Source organism: Borostomias antarcticus (assembly GCF_949987555.1).
Source record: "Borostomias antarcticus genome assembly, chromosome: 25".
Taxonomy (NCBI): domain Eukaryota; kingdom Metazoa; phylum Chordata; class Actinopteri; order Stomiiformes; family Stomiidae; genus Borostomias; species Borostomias antarcticus.
In genome coordinates, this window is record NC_140258.1 from 13709342 (window position 1) to 13724341 (window position 15000).

The 15000-nt window shown below is 37.6% G+C and overlaps 1 protein-coding gene across 1 annotated transcript in view; it reads left to right on the plus strand.

Moving 5' to 3' along the window:
• LOC311326076 (golgin subfamily A member 7-like) overlaps positions 1 to 15000 on the plus strand; it is a gene marked incomplete at both ends in the record, with an annotated part of 37004 nt that overhangs the window by 19786 nt on the left and 2218 nt on the right. The gene's annotated exons all lie outside the window — the stretch shown is intronic.

The window sequence follows — 15000 nt, forward strand, 5'->3', positions numbered from 1 at the left end:
TAAGGGGATTATTGAGCACTGAGGTTGAGGGGTAGGACTCAGCAGGAAGGCACTTTTCACATCCTTGGGTGACAAGGGGCTCTTAAAAAGGATTGCGCCAGCGTCGGGCCAGCATTAATTAGTCCATTCCTAGGCCGAGTAGTGAACAATTTAATTATTTCCACCTGAAAAAAAACATAAGGGGTATGTATGGCGTTTTTTTTTCAGACCAAATTTATTTTTTGTCTACAATCTTCATGAACCTTCGCAGGTATGTAGTTCAAGCAATTCTGATCATAGATCTGCCACCCAGGGGTCTCTAGTCCATTACTAGGCCGAGCAGTGAACAATTTAATTATTTCCACCTGAAAAAAAACATAAGGGGTATGTATGGCTCTTTTTTTCAAGACCAAATTTATTTTTATCTACAATCTTCATGAATATTCACAGGTATATAGGCCAAGCAATTCTGATCATAGATCTGCCACCTAGGTGTGTCTAGTCCATTACTAGGCCGAGCAGTGAACAATTTAATTATTTCCACCTGAAAAAAAACATAAGGGGGTATGTATGGCGTTTTTTTTTTCAGACCAAATTTATTTTTATCTACAATCTTCATGAATATTCACAGGTATATAGGCCAAGCAATTCTGATCATAGATCTGCCACCTAGGTGTGTCTAGTCCATTACTAGGCCGAGCAGTGAACAATTTAATTATTTCCACCTGAAAAAAAACATAAGGGGTATGTATGGCTTTTTTTTTTCGGACGAAATTTATTTTTATCTACAATCTTCATGAACATTCACAGGTATGTAGTACAAGCAATTCTGATCGTAGATCTGCCACCCAGGGGTCTCTAGTCCATCCCTAGGCCGAGCAGTGAACAATTTTATTATTTCCACCTGAAAAAAAACATAAGGGGTATGTATGGCATTTTCTTTTTCAGACCAAATTTATTTTTATCTACAATCTTCATGAACATTCACAGGTATGTAGTACAAGCAATTCTGATCATAGATCTACCACCCAGGTGTGTCTAGTCCATTACTAGGCCGAGCAGTGAACAATTTAATTATGTCCACCTGAAAAAAAACATAAGGGGTATGTATGGCGTTTTTTTTTTCAGACCAAATTTATTTTTTGTCTACAATCTTCATGATCCTTCACAGGTATGTAGTACAAGCAATTCTGATCATAGATCTGCCACCCATGGGTCTCTAGTCCATTCCTAGGCCAAGCAGTGAACAATTTAATTATGTCCACCTGAAAAAAACATAAGGGGTATGTATGGCATTTTTTTTTTCAGACCAAATTTATTTTTATCTACAATCTTCATGAATATTCACAGGTATGTAGTACAAGCAATTCTGATCATAGATCTGCCACCTAGGTGTGTCTAGTCCATTACTAGGCCGAGCAGTGAACAATTTTATTATTTCCACCTGAAAAAAAACATAAGGGGTATGTATGGCTTTTTTTTTTTCAGACCAAATTTATTTTTATCTCCAATCTTCATGAATATTCACAGGTATATAGGCCAAGCAATTCTGATCATAGATCTGCCACCTAGGTGTGTCTAGTCCATTACTAGGCCGAGCAGTGAACAATTTAATTATGTCTACCTGAAAAAAAACATAAGGGGTATGTATGGCGGTTTTTTTTCAGACCAAATTAATTTTTTGTCTACAATCTTCATGATCCTTCACAGGTAAATAGGCCAAGCAATTCTGATCATAGATCTGCCACCTAGGTGTGTCTAGTCCATTACTAGGCCGAGCAGTGAACAATTTAATTATTTCCACCTGAAAAAAAACATAAGGGGTATGTATGGCTTTTTTTTTTTCAGACCAAATTTATTTTTATCTCCAATCTTCATGAATATTCACAGGTATGTAGGCCAAGCAATTCTGATCATAGATCTGCCACCTAGGTGTGTCTAGTCCATTACTAGGCCGAGCAGTGAACAATTTAATTATGTCCACCTGAAAAAAAACATAAGGGGTATGTATGGCGTTTTTTTTTCAGACCAAATTAATTTTTTGTCAACAATCTTCATGATCCTTCACAGGTATATAGGCCAAGCAATTCTGATCATAGATCTGCCACCTAGGTGTGTCTAGTCCATTACTAGGCCGAGCAGTGAACAATTTAATTATTTCCACCTGAAAAAAAACATAAGGGGTATGTATGGCTTTTTTTTTTTCAGACCAAATTTATTTTTATCTCCAATCTTCATGAATATTCACAGGTATAGGCCAAGCAATTCTGATCATAGATCTGCCACCTAGGTGTGTCTAGTCCATTACTAGGCCGAGCAGTGAACAATTTAATTATTTCCACCTGAAAAAAAACATAAGGGGTATGTATGGCTTTTTTTTTTTCAGACCAAATTTATTTTTATCTACAATCTTCATGAACCTTCACAGGTATGTAGTACAAGCAATTCTGATCGTAGATCTGCCACCCAGGGGTCTCTAGTCCATCCCTAGGCCGAGCAGTGAACAATTTTATTATTTCCACCTGAAAAAAAACATAAGGGGTATGTATGGCATTTTCTTTTTCAGACCAAATTTATTTTTATCTACAATCTTCATGAACATTCACAGGTATGTAGTACAAGCAATTCTGATCATAGATCTACCACCCAGGTGTGTCTAGTCCATTACTAGGCCGAGCAGTGAACAATTTAATTATGTCCACCTGAAAAAAAACATAAGGGGTATGTATGGCGTTTTTTTTTTCAGACCAAATTTATTTTTTGTCTACAATCTTCATGATCCTTCACAGGTATGTAGTACAAGCAATTCTGATCATAGATCTGCCACCCATGGGTCTCTAGTCCATTCCTAGGCCAAGCAGTGAACAATTTAATTATGTCCACCTGAAAAAAACATAAGGGGTATGTATGGCATTTTTTTTTTCAGACCAAATTTATTTTTATCTACAATCTTCATGAATATTCACAGGTATGTAGTACAAGCAATTCTGATCATAGATCTGCCACCTAGGTGTGTCTAGTCCATTACTAGGCCGAGCAGTGAACAATTTTATTATTTCCACCTGAAAAAAAACATAAGGGGTATGTATGGCTTTTTTTTTTTCAGACCAAATTTATTTTTATCTCCAATCTTCATGAATATTCACAGGTATATAGGCCAAGCAATTCTGATCATAGATCTGCCACCTAGGTGTGTCTAGTCCATTACTAGGCCGAGCAGTGAACAATTTAATTATGTCTACCTGAAAAAAAACATAAGGGGTATGTATGGCGTTTTTTTTTCAGACCAAATTAATTTTTTGTCTACAATCTTCATGATCCTTCACAGGTATATAGGCCAAGCAATTCTGATCATAGATCTGCCACCTAGGTGTGTCTAGTCCATTACTAGGCCGAGCAGTGAACAATTTAATTATTTCCACCTGAAAAAAAACATAAGGGGTATGTATGGCTTTTTTTTTTTCAGACCAAATTTATTTTTATCTCCAATCTTTATGAATATTCACAGGTATGTAGGCCAAGCAATTCTGATCATAGATCTGCCACCTAGGTGTGTCTAGTCCATTACTAGGCCGAGCAGTGAACAATTTAATTATGTCCACCTGAAAAAAAACATAAGGGGTATGTATGGCGTTTTTTTTTCAGACCAAATTAATTTTTTGTCAACAATCTTCATGATCCTTCACAGGTATATAGGCCAAGCAATTCTGATCATAGATCTGCCACCTAGGTGTGTCTAGTCCATTACTAGGCCGAGCAGTGAACAATTTAATTATTTCCACCTGAAAAAAAACATAAGGGGTATGTATGGCTTTTTTTTTTTCAGACCAAATTTATTTTTATCTCCAATCTTCATGAATATTCACAGGTATAGGCCAAGCAATTCTGATCATAGATCTGCCACCTAGGTGTGTCTAGTCCATTACTAGGCCGAGCAGTGAACAATTTAATTATTTCCACCTGAAAAAAAACATAAGGGGTATGTATGGCATTTTTTTTTTCAGACCAAATTTATTTTTATCTACAATCTTCATGAACCTTCACAGGTATGTAGTACAAGCAATTCTGATCATAGATCTGCCACCCAGGGGTCTCTAGTCCATTACTAGGCCGAGCAGTGAACAATTTTATTATTTCCACCTGAAAAAAAACATAAGGGGTATGTATGGCGTTTTTTTTTCAGAACAGATTTATTTTTTGTCTACAATCTTCATGAACCTTCACAGGTATGTAGTACAAGCAATTCTGATCATAGATCTGCCACCCATGGGTCTCTAGTCCATTCCTAGGCCAAGCAGTGAACAATTTAATTATGTCCACCTGAAAAAAACATAAGGGGTATGTATGGCGTTTTTTTTTCAGACCAAATTAATTTTTTGTCAACAATCTTCATGATCCTTCACAGGTATATAGTCCAAGCAATTCTGATCATAGATCTGCCACCTAGGTGTGTCTAGTCCATTACTAGGCCGAGCAGTGAACAATTTAATTATTTCCACCTGAAAAAAAACATAAGGGGTATGTATGGCTTTTTTTTTTTCAGACCAAATTTATTTTTATCTCCAATCTTCATGAATATTCACAGGTATATAGGCCAAGCAATTCTGATCATAGATCTGCCACCTAGGTGTGTCTAGTCCATTACTAGGCCGAGCAGTGAACAATTTAATTATTTCCACCTGAAAAAAAACATAAGGGGTATGTATGGCATTTTTTTTTTCAGACCAAATTTATTTTTATCTACAATCTTCATGAACCTTCACAGGTATGTAGTACAAGCAATTCTGATCATAGATCTGCCACCCAGGGGTCTCTAGTCCATTACTAGGCCGAGCAGTGAACAATTTTATTATTTCCACCTGAAAAAAAACATAAGGGGTATGTATGGCGTTTTTTTTTCAGAACAGATTTATTTTTTGTCTACAATCTTCATGAACCTTCACAGGTATGTAGTACAAGCAATTCTGATCATAGATCTGCCACCCATGGGTCTCTAGTCCATTCCTAGGCCAAGCAGTGAACAATTTAATTATGTCCACCTGAAAAAAAACATAAGGGGTATGTATGGCTTTTTTTTTTTCCAGACCAAATTTATTTTTATCTACAATCTTCATGAACCTTCACAGGTATGTAGTTCAAGCAATTCTGATCATAGATCTGCCACCCAGGGGTCTCTAGTCCATCCCTAGGCCGAGCAGTGAACAATTTTATTATTTCCACCTGAAAAAAAACATAAGGGGTATGTATGGCATTTTCTTTTTCAGACCAAATTTGTTTTTATCTACAATCTTCATGAACCTTCACAGGTATGTAGTACAAGCAATTCTGATCATAGATCTGCCACCCAGGGGTCTCTAGTCCATTCCTAGGCCAAGCAGTGAACAATTTAATTATGTCCACCTGAAAAAAAACATAAGGGGTATGTATGGCTTTTTTTTTTTCAGACGAAATTTATTTTTATCTACAATCTTCACGAACATTCACAGGTATGTAGTACAAGCAATTCTGATCATAGATCTGCCACCCAGGGGTCTCTAGTCCATCCCAAGGCCGAGCAGTGAACAATTTTATTATTTCCACCTGAAAAAAAACATAGGGGGTATGTATGGCATTTTCTTTTTCAGACCAAATTTATTTTTATCTACAATCTTCATGAACATTCACAGGTATGTAGTACAAGCAATTCTGATCATAGATCTGCCACCCAGGGGTCTCTAGTCCATCCCTAGGCCGAGCAGTGAACAATTTTATTATTTCCACCTGAAAAAAAACATAAGGGGTATGTATGGCATTTTCTTTTTCAGACCAAATTTATTTTTTGTCTACAATCTTCATGAACCTTCACAGGTATGTAGTTCAAGCAATTCTGATCATAGATCTGCCACCCAGGGGACTCTAGTCCATTACTAGGCCGAGCAGTGAACAATTTAATTATTTCCACCTGAAAAAAAACATAAGGGGTATGTATGGCTTTTTTTTCAGACCAAATTTATTTTTTGTCTACAATCTTCATGAACCTTCACAGGTATGTAGTTCAAGCAATTCTGATCATAGATCTGCCACCCAGGGGTCTCTAGTCCATTACTAGGCCGAGCAGTGAACAATTTAATTATTTCCACCTGAAAAAAAACATAAGGGGTATGTATGGCTTTTTTTTTTTCCAGACCAAATTTATTTTTATCTACAATCTTCATGAACATTCACAGGTATGTAGTACAAGCAATTCTGATCATAGATCTACCACCCAGGTGTGTCTAGTCCATTACTAGGCCGAGCAGTGAACAATTTAATTATGTCCACCTGAAAAAAAACATAAGGGGTATGTATGGCGTTTTTTTTTCAGACCAAATTTATTTTTTGTCTACAATCTTCATGAACCTTCACAGATATGTAGTTCAAGCAATTCTGATCATAGATCTGCCACCCAGGGGACTCTAGTCCATTACTAGGCCGAGCAGTGAACAATTTAATTATTTCCACCTGAAAAAAAACATAAGGGGTATGTATGGCTTTTTTTTCAGACCAAATTTATTTTTTGTCTACAATCTTCATGAACCTTCACAGGTATGTAGTTCAAGCAATTCTGATCATAGATCTACCACCCAGGTGTGTCTAGTCCATTACTAGGCCGAGCAGTGAACAATTTAATTATGTCCACCTGAAAAAAAACATAAGGTGTATGTATGGCGTTTTTTTTTCAGACCAAATTTATTTTTTGTCTACAATCTTCATGAACCTTCACAGATATGTAGTTCAAGCAATTCTGATCATAGATCTGCCACCCAGGGGACTCTAGTCCATTACTAGGCCGAGCAGTGAACAATTTAATTATTTCCACCTGAAAAAAAACATAAGGGGTATGTATGGCTTTTTTTTTTTCCAGACCAAATTTATTTTTATCTACAATCTTCATGAACCTTCACAGGTATGTAGTTCAAGCAATTCTGATCATAGATCTGCCACCCAGGGGTCTCTAGTCCATTACTAGGCCGAGCAGTGAACAATTTAATTATTTCCACCTGAAAAAAAACATAAGGGGTATGTATGGCTTTTTTTTTTCCAGACCAAATTTATTTTTATCTACAATCTTCATGAACATTCACAGGTATGTAGTACAAGCAATTCTGATCATAGATCTACCACCCAGGTGTGTCTAGTCCATTACTAGGCCGAGCAGTGAACAATTTAATTATGTCCACCTGAAAAAAAACATAAGGGGTATGTATGGCGTTTTTTTTTCAGACCAAATTTATTTTTTGTCTACAATCTTCATGAACCTTCACAGGTATGTAGTTCAAGCAATTCTGATCATAGATCTACCACCCAGGTGTGTCTAGTCCATTACTAGGCCGAGCAGTGAACAATTTAATTATGTCCACCTGAAAAAAAACATAAGGTGTATGTATGGCGTTTTTTTTTCAGACCAAATTTATTTTTTGTCTACAATCTTCATGAACCTTCACAGATATGTAGTTCAAGCAATTCTGATCATAGATCTGCCACCCAGGGGACTCTAGTCCATTACTAGGCCGAGCAGTGAACAATTTAATTATTTCCACCTGAAAAAAAACATAAGGGGTATGTATGGCTTTTTTTTTTTCCAGACCAAATTTATTTTTATCTACAATCTTCATGAACCTTCACAGGTATGTAGTTCAAGCAATTCTGATCATAGATCTGCCACCCAGGGGTCTCTAGTCCATTACTAGGCCGAGCAGTGAACAATTTAATTATTTCCACCTGAAAAAAAACATAAGGGGTATGTATGGCTTTTTTTTTTTCCAGACCAAATTTATTTTTATCTACAATCTTCATGAACATTCACAGGTATGTAGTACAAGCAATTCTGATCATAGATCTACCACCCAGGTGTGTCTAGTCCATTACTAGGCCGAGCAGTGAACAATTTAATTATGTCCACCTGAAAAAAAACATAAGGGGTATGTATGGCGTTTTTTTTTCAGACCAAATTTATTTTTTGTCTACAATCTTCATGAACCTTCACAGGTATGTAGTTCAAGCAATTCTGATCATAGATCTGCCACCCAGGGGTCTCTAGTCCATTACTAGGCCGAGCAGTGAACAATTTAATTATTTCCACCTGAAAAAAAACATAAGGGGTATGTATGGCTTTTTTTTTTTCCAGACCAAATTTATTTTTATCTACAATCTTCATGAATATTCACAGGTATATAGGCCAAGCAATTCTGATCATAGATCTGCCACCTAGGTGTGTCTAGTCCATTACTAGGCCGAGCAGTGAACAATTTAATTATTTCCACCTGAAAAAAAACATAAGGGGTATGTATGGCGTTTTTTTTTTCAGACCAAATTTATTTTTATCTACAATCTTCATGAATATTCACAGGTATATAGGCCAAGCAATTCTGATCATAGATCTGCCACCTAGGTGTGTCTAGTTCATTACTAGGCCGAGCAGTGAACAATTTAATTATTTCCACCTGAAAAAAAACATAAGGGGTATGTATGGCTTTTTTTTTTTCCAGACCAAATTTATTTTTATCTACAATCTTCATGAACATTCACAGGTATGTAGTACAAGCAATTCTGATCATAGATCTACCACCCAGGTGTGTCTAGTCCATTACTAGGCCGAGCAGTGAACAATTTAATTATGTCCACCTGAAAAAAAACATAAGGGGTATGTATGGCGTTTTTTTTTCAGACCAAATTTATTTTTTGTCTACAATCTTCATGAACCTTCACAGATATGTAGTTCAAGCAATTCTGATCATAGATCTGCCACCCAGGGGACTCTAGTCCATTACTAGGCCGAGCAGTGAACAATTTAATTATTTCCACCTGAAAAAAAACATAAGGGGTATGTATGGCGTTTTTTTTTCAGACCAAATTTATTTTTTGTCTACAATCTTCATGAACCTTCACAGGTATGTAGTTCAAGCAATTCTGATCATAGATCTGCCACCCAGGGGACTCTAGTCCATTACTAGGCCGAGCAGTGAACAATTTAATTATTTCCACCTGAAAAAAAACATAAGGGGTATGTATGGCTTTTTTTTTTTCAGACCAAATTTATTTTTATCTCCAATCTTCATGAACATTCACAGGTATATAGGCCAAGCAATTCTAATCATAGATCTGCCACCTAGGTGTGTCTAGTCCATTACTAGGCCGAGCAGTGAACAATTTAATTATGTCCACCTGAAGAAAAACATAAGGGGTATGTATGGCGTTTTTTTTTTTCAGACCAAATTTATTTTTATCTACAATCTTCATGAACATTCACAGGTATGTAGTACAAGCAATTCTGATCAGAGATCTGCCACCCAGGGGACTCTAGTCCATTACTAGGCCGAGCAGTGAACAATTTAATTATTTCCACCTGAAAAAAAACATAAGGGGTATGTATGGCGTTTTTTTTTCAGACCAAATTTATTTTTTGTCTACAATCTTCATGAACCTTCACAGGTATGTAGTTCAAGCAATTCTGATCATAGATCTGCCACCCAGGGGACTCTAGTCCATTACTAGGCCGAGCAGTGAACAATTTAATTATTTCCACCTGAAAAAAAACATAAGGGGTATGTATGGCGTTTTTTTTTCAGACCAAATTTATTTTTTGTCTACAATCTTCATGAACCTTCACAGGTATGTAGTTCAAGCAATTCTGATCATAGATCTGCCACCCAGGGGTCTCTAGTCCATTACTAGGCCGAGCAGTGAACAATTTAATTATTTCCACCTGAAAAAAACATAAGGGGTATGTATGGCTTTTTTTTTTTCCAGACCAAATTTATTTTTATCTACAATCTTCATGAACATTCACAGGTATGTAGTACAAGCAATTCTGATCATAGATCTACCACCCAGGTGTGTCTAGTCCATTACTAGGCCGAGCAGTGAACAATTTAATTATGTCCACCTGAAAAAAAACATAAGGGGTATGTATGGCGTTTTTTTTTCAGACCAAATTTATTTTTTGTCTACAATCTTCATGAACCTTCACAGATATGTAGTTCAAGCAATTCTGATCATAGATCTGCCACCCAGGGGACTCTAGTCCATTACTAGGCCGAGCAGTGAACAATTTAATTATTTCCACCTGAAAAAAAACATAAGGGGTATGTATGGCTTTTTTTTCAGACCAAATTTATTTTTTGTCTACAATCTTCATGAACCTTCACAGGTATGTAGTTCAAGCAATTCTGATCATAGATCTGCCACCCAGGGGTCTCTAGTCCATTACTAGGCCGAGCAGTGAACAATTTAATTATTTCCACCTGAAAAAAAACATAAGGGGTATGTATGGCTTTTTTTTTTTCCAGACCAAATTTATTTTTATCTACAATCTTCATGAACCTTCACAGGTATGTAGTTCAAGCAATTCTGATCATAGATCTGCCACCCAGGTGTGTCTAGTCCATTACTAGGCCGAGCAGTGAACAATTTAATTATGTCCACCTGAAAAAAAACATAAGGGGTATGTATGGCGTTTTTTTTTCAGACCAAATTTATTTTTTGTCTACAATCTTCATGAACCTTCACAGATATGTAGTTCAAGCAATTCTGATCATAGATCTGCCACCCAGGGGACTCTAGTCCATTACTAGGCCGAGCAGTGAACAATTTAATTATGTCCACCTGAAAAAAAACATAAGGGGTATGTATGGCGTTTTTTTTTCAGACCAAATTTATTTTTTGTCTACAATCTTCATGAACCTTCACAGATATGTAGTTCAAGCAATTCTGATCATAGATCTGCCACCCAGGGGACTCTAGTCCATTACTAGGCCGAGCAGTGAACAATTTAATTATTTCCACCTGAAAAAAAACATAAGGGGTATGTATGGCTTTTTTTTCAGACCAAATTTATTTTTTGTCTACAATCTTCATGAACCTTCACAGGTATGTAGTTCAAGCAATTCTGATCATAGATCTGCCACCCAGGGGTCTCTAGTCCATTACTAGGCCGAGCAGTGAACAATTTAATTATTTCCACCTGAAAAAAAACATAAGGGGTATGTATGGCTTTTTTTTTTTCCAGACCAAATTTATTTTTATCTACAATCTTCATGAATATTCACAGGTATATAGGCCAAGCAATTCTGATCATAGATCTGCCACCTAGGTGTGTCTAGTCCATTACTAGGCCGAGCAGTGAACAATTTAATTATGTCCACCTGAAGAAAAACATAAGGGGTATGTATGGCGTTTTTTTTTTTCAGACCAAATTTATTTTTATCTACAATCTTCATGAACATTCACAGGTATGTAGTACAAGCAATTCTGATCAGAGATCTGCCACCCAGGGGTCTCTAGTCCATTCCTAGGCCGAGCAGTGAACAATTTAATTATGTCCACCTGAAAAAAAACATAAGGGGTATGTATGGCGTTTTTTTTTCAGACCAAATTTATTTTTTGTCTACAATCTTCATGAACCTTAACAGGTATGTAGTTCAAGCAATTCTGATCATAGATCTGCCACCCAGGGGTCTCTAGTCCATTACTAGGCCGAGCAGTGAACAATTTAATTATTTCCACCTGAAAAAAACATAAGGGGTATGTATGGCATTTTTTTTTCAGACCAAATTTATTTTTTGTCTACAATCTTCATGAACATTCACAGGTATATAGGCCAAGCAATTCTAATCATAGATCTGCCACCTAGGTGTGTCTAGTTCATTACTAGGCCGAGCAGTGAACAATTTAATTATTTCCACCTGAAAAAAAACATAAGGGGTATGTATGGCTTTTTTTTTTTCAGACCAAATTTATTTTTATCTCCAATCTTCATGAACATTCACAGGTATATAGGCCAAGCAATTATAATCATAGATCTGCCTCCTAGGTGTGTCTAGTCCATTACTAGGCCGAGCAGTGAACAATTTAATTATGTCCACCTGAAGAAAAACATAAGGGGTATGTATGGCGTTTTTTTATTTCAGACCAAATTTATTTTTATCTACAATCTTCATGAACATTCACAGGTATGTAGTACAAGCAATTCTGATCAGAGATCTGCCACCCAGGGGTCTCTAGTCCATTCCTAGGCCGAGCAGTGAACAATTTAATTATTTTCACCTGAAAAAAAACATAAGGGTATGGCTTTTTTTTTTTCCAGACCAAATTTATTTTTATCTACAATCTTCATGAACATTCACAGGTATATAGGCCAAGCAATTCTGATCATAGATCTGCCACCTAGGTGTGTCTAGTCCATTACTAGGCCAAGCAGTGAACAATTTAATTATGTCCACCTGAAAAACAACATAAGGGGTATGTATGGCGGGTTTTTTTTCAGACCAAATTTATTTTTATCTACAATCTTCATGAACATTCACAGGTATGTAGGCCAAGCAATTCTGATCATAGATCTGCCACCCAGGAGTCTCTAGTCCATTCCTAGGCCAAGCAGTGAACAATTTAATTATTTCCACCTCAAAAAAAACATAAGGGGTATGTATGTATGGCGTTTTTTTTTTAAGACCAAATTTATTTTTATCTCCAATCTTCATGAACATTCACAGGTATATAGGCCAAGCAATTATAATCATAGATCTGCCTCCTAGGTGTGTCTAGTCCATTACTAGGCCGAGCAGTGAACAATTTAATTATGTCCACCTGAAGAAAAACATAAGGGGTATGTATGGCGTTTTTTTATTTCAGACCAAATTTATTTTTATCTACAATCTTCATGAACATTCACAGGTATGTAGTACAAGCAATTCTGATCAGAGATCTGCCACCCAGGGGTCTCTAGTCCATTCCTAGGCCGAGCAGTGAACAATTTAATTATTTTCACCTGAAAAAAAACATAAGGGTATGGCTTTTTTTTTTTCCAGACCAAATTTATTTTTATCTACAATCTTCATGAACATTCACAGGTATATAGGCCAAGCAATTCTGATCATAGATCTGCCACCTAGGTGTGTCTAGTCCATTACTAGGCCAAGCAGTGAACAATTTAATTATGTCCACCTGAAAAACAACATAAGGGGTATGTATGGCGGGTTTTTTTTCAGACCAAATTTATTTTTATCTACAATCTTCATGAACATTCACAGGTATGTAGGCCAAGCAATTCTGATCATAGATCTGCCACCCAGGAGTCTCTAGTCCATTCCTAGGCCAAGCAGTGAACAATTTAATTATTTCCACCTCAAAAAAAACATAAGGGGTATGTATGTATGGCGTTTTTTTTTTAAGACCAAATTTATTTTTATCTACAATCTTCATGAATATTCACAGGTATATAGGCCAAGCAATTCTGATCATAGATCTGCCACCTAGGTGTGTCTAGTCCATTACTAGGCCGAGCAGTGAACAATTTAATTATTTCCACCTGAAAAAAAACATAAGGGGTATGTATGGCTTCTTTTTTTTTCAGACCAAATTTATTTTTTTCTTGCTAATTTGTGATTGGCCAAAACGCTGAAAAATTACCGCAACGGAGGACAGTACTCCGGCCCTGTCTGAACAGGATTCAGATATTGACATTTTGTTAGTCCAATCACATTCCAGATTCCAGATTTACCACAGTGAAGGCCCCTCTGCTCTGACTTCTGTCGCACACTTGATCTCTTCCTGTAAACACAGGAAGGGGCCACACAAGCACACACACACACACATCCCTATCAACATGCACAGCATGTCCATACAGCAGTGCTGGGAGCACCAAGACATGTTGCCAAGTGGAGAAGAAGTCTTTCTCTGTGTTACTGGAGCTCTGATGTTATCAGGCTCTTTATCCTACAGCTGGAAAACACAGCAGCAAATCATTTCTGCTGCATGACAGATGCATGAGTTTGATAAGACTGCACCCACCCAGGATGATGATGTAGTGTGTGTGTGTGTGTGTGTGTGTGTGTGTGTGTGTGTGTGTGTGTGTGTTGAGTGCTCACGGATCAGTGCTCAGATTCACAGGAGTAGCCTTTATGTTCACATCTCGCTGCACTGATTACACACCCAGCATGTCGGAACAGCTACACATATCTCACACACACACACACACACACACACACGCACGCACACACACACACACACACACCAGGATACAGTGCATAGAAGCTTAAATTATTTGGATGTATTTATTGGAGGGAACCTTAATCTGGTTTTGATTATTCTTAGAAACCTCTTACTTTTCTTATTCCACATAGTTGATCATAACTGGATGGGAAATGTTAATTTCTTTCTTTCTAAAACACCTTGGGGGCCGAATGAATCCTGGTTGGAGGCCATGTTTATGACATCACTTATGAGGCCGAACACCCACACTCCCAAACACACACAGACTGTGTACAGACAGACACACACACAGACTGTGTACAGACAGACAGACACACACAGACTGTGTACAGACAGACAGACACACACAGACTGTGTACAGACAGACAGACACACAAATGAGCCACAAAAGGACAGTGTTCATGTTTGACCTTTGAGGCGAAGCCTTCCCAAGGTCACGGGCACAGCCCACCTTAGTCTTCCCAAGGTCACGGGCACAGCCCACCTTAGTCTTCCCAAGGTCACGGGCACAGCCCACCTTAGTCGTGCCACCTCATCACCTCAACAAGCTACAGCAAGCCGGACCTCCCGTTAGATAAGAGAGTCCAGTGGGAGGCATGGCATGACAGCACCGTGACTGTCCACAAGCATGGACAGATGAATAAACTAGTTATCAGTGCTAAAAGCATGGAGAGATAGGCCTGGATGACGAGCATAATGATGCTACAAGCATGGATAAGCCTGAATAAGCTAGTGCTAACAATGCTACGGTACAAGCAGGGACAGATAGGCCTGAAAAAGCTAGCGCTAACAATGCTATGGTACAAGCAGGGACAGATAGGCCTGAATAAGCTAGCGCTAACAATGCTACGCTAGAGGCTCTCCCAGCGTGACCAGACTCATTAATTAGCACTGACCTGGGACCAGACCAAGGTCTCCATGTCCTCCTGTCCCTCTGAAGTCTCTCAGTCATCCATGGTGTGTGTGTGTGTGTGTGTGTGTGTGTGTCTACGCTGCTCCACGGTCGAAGAACAC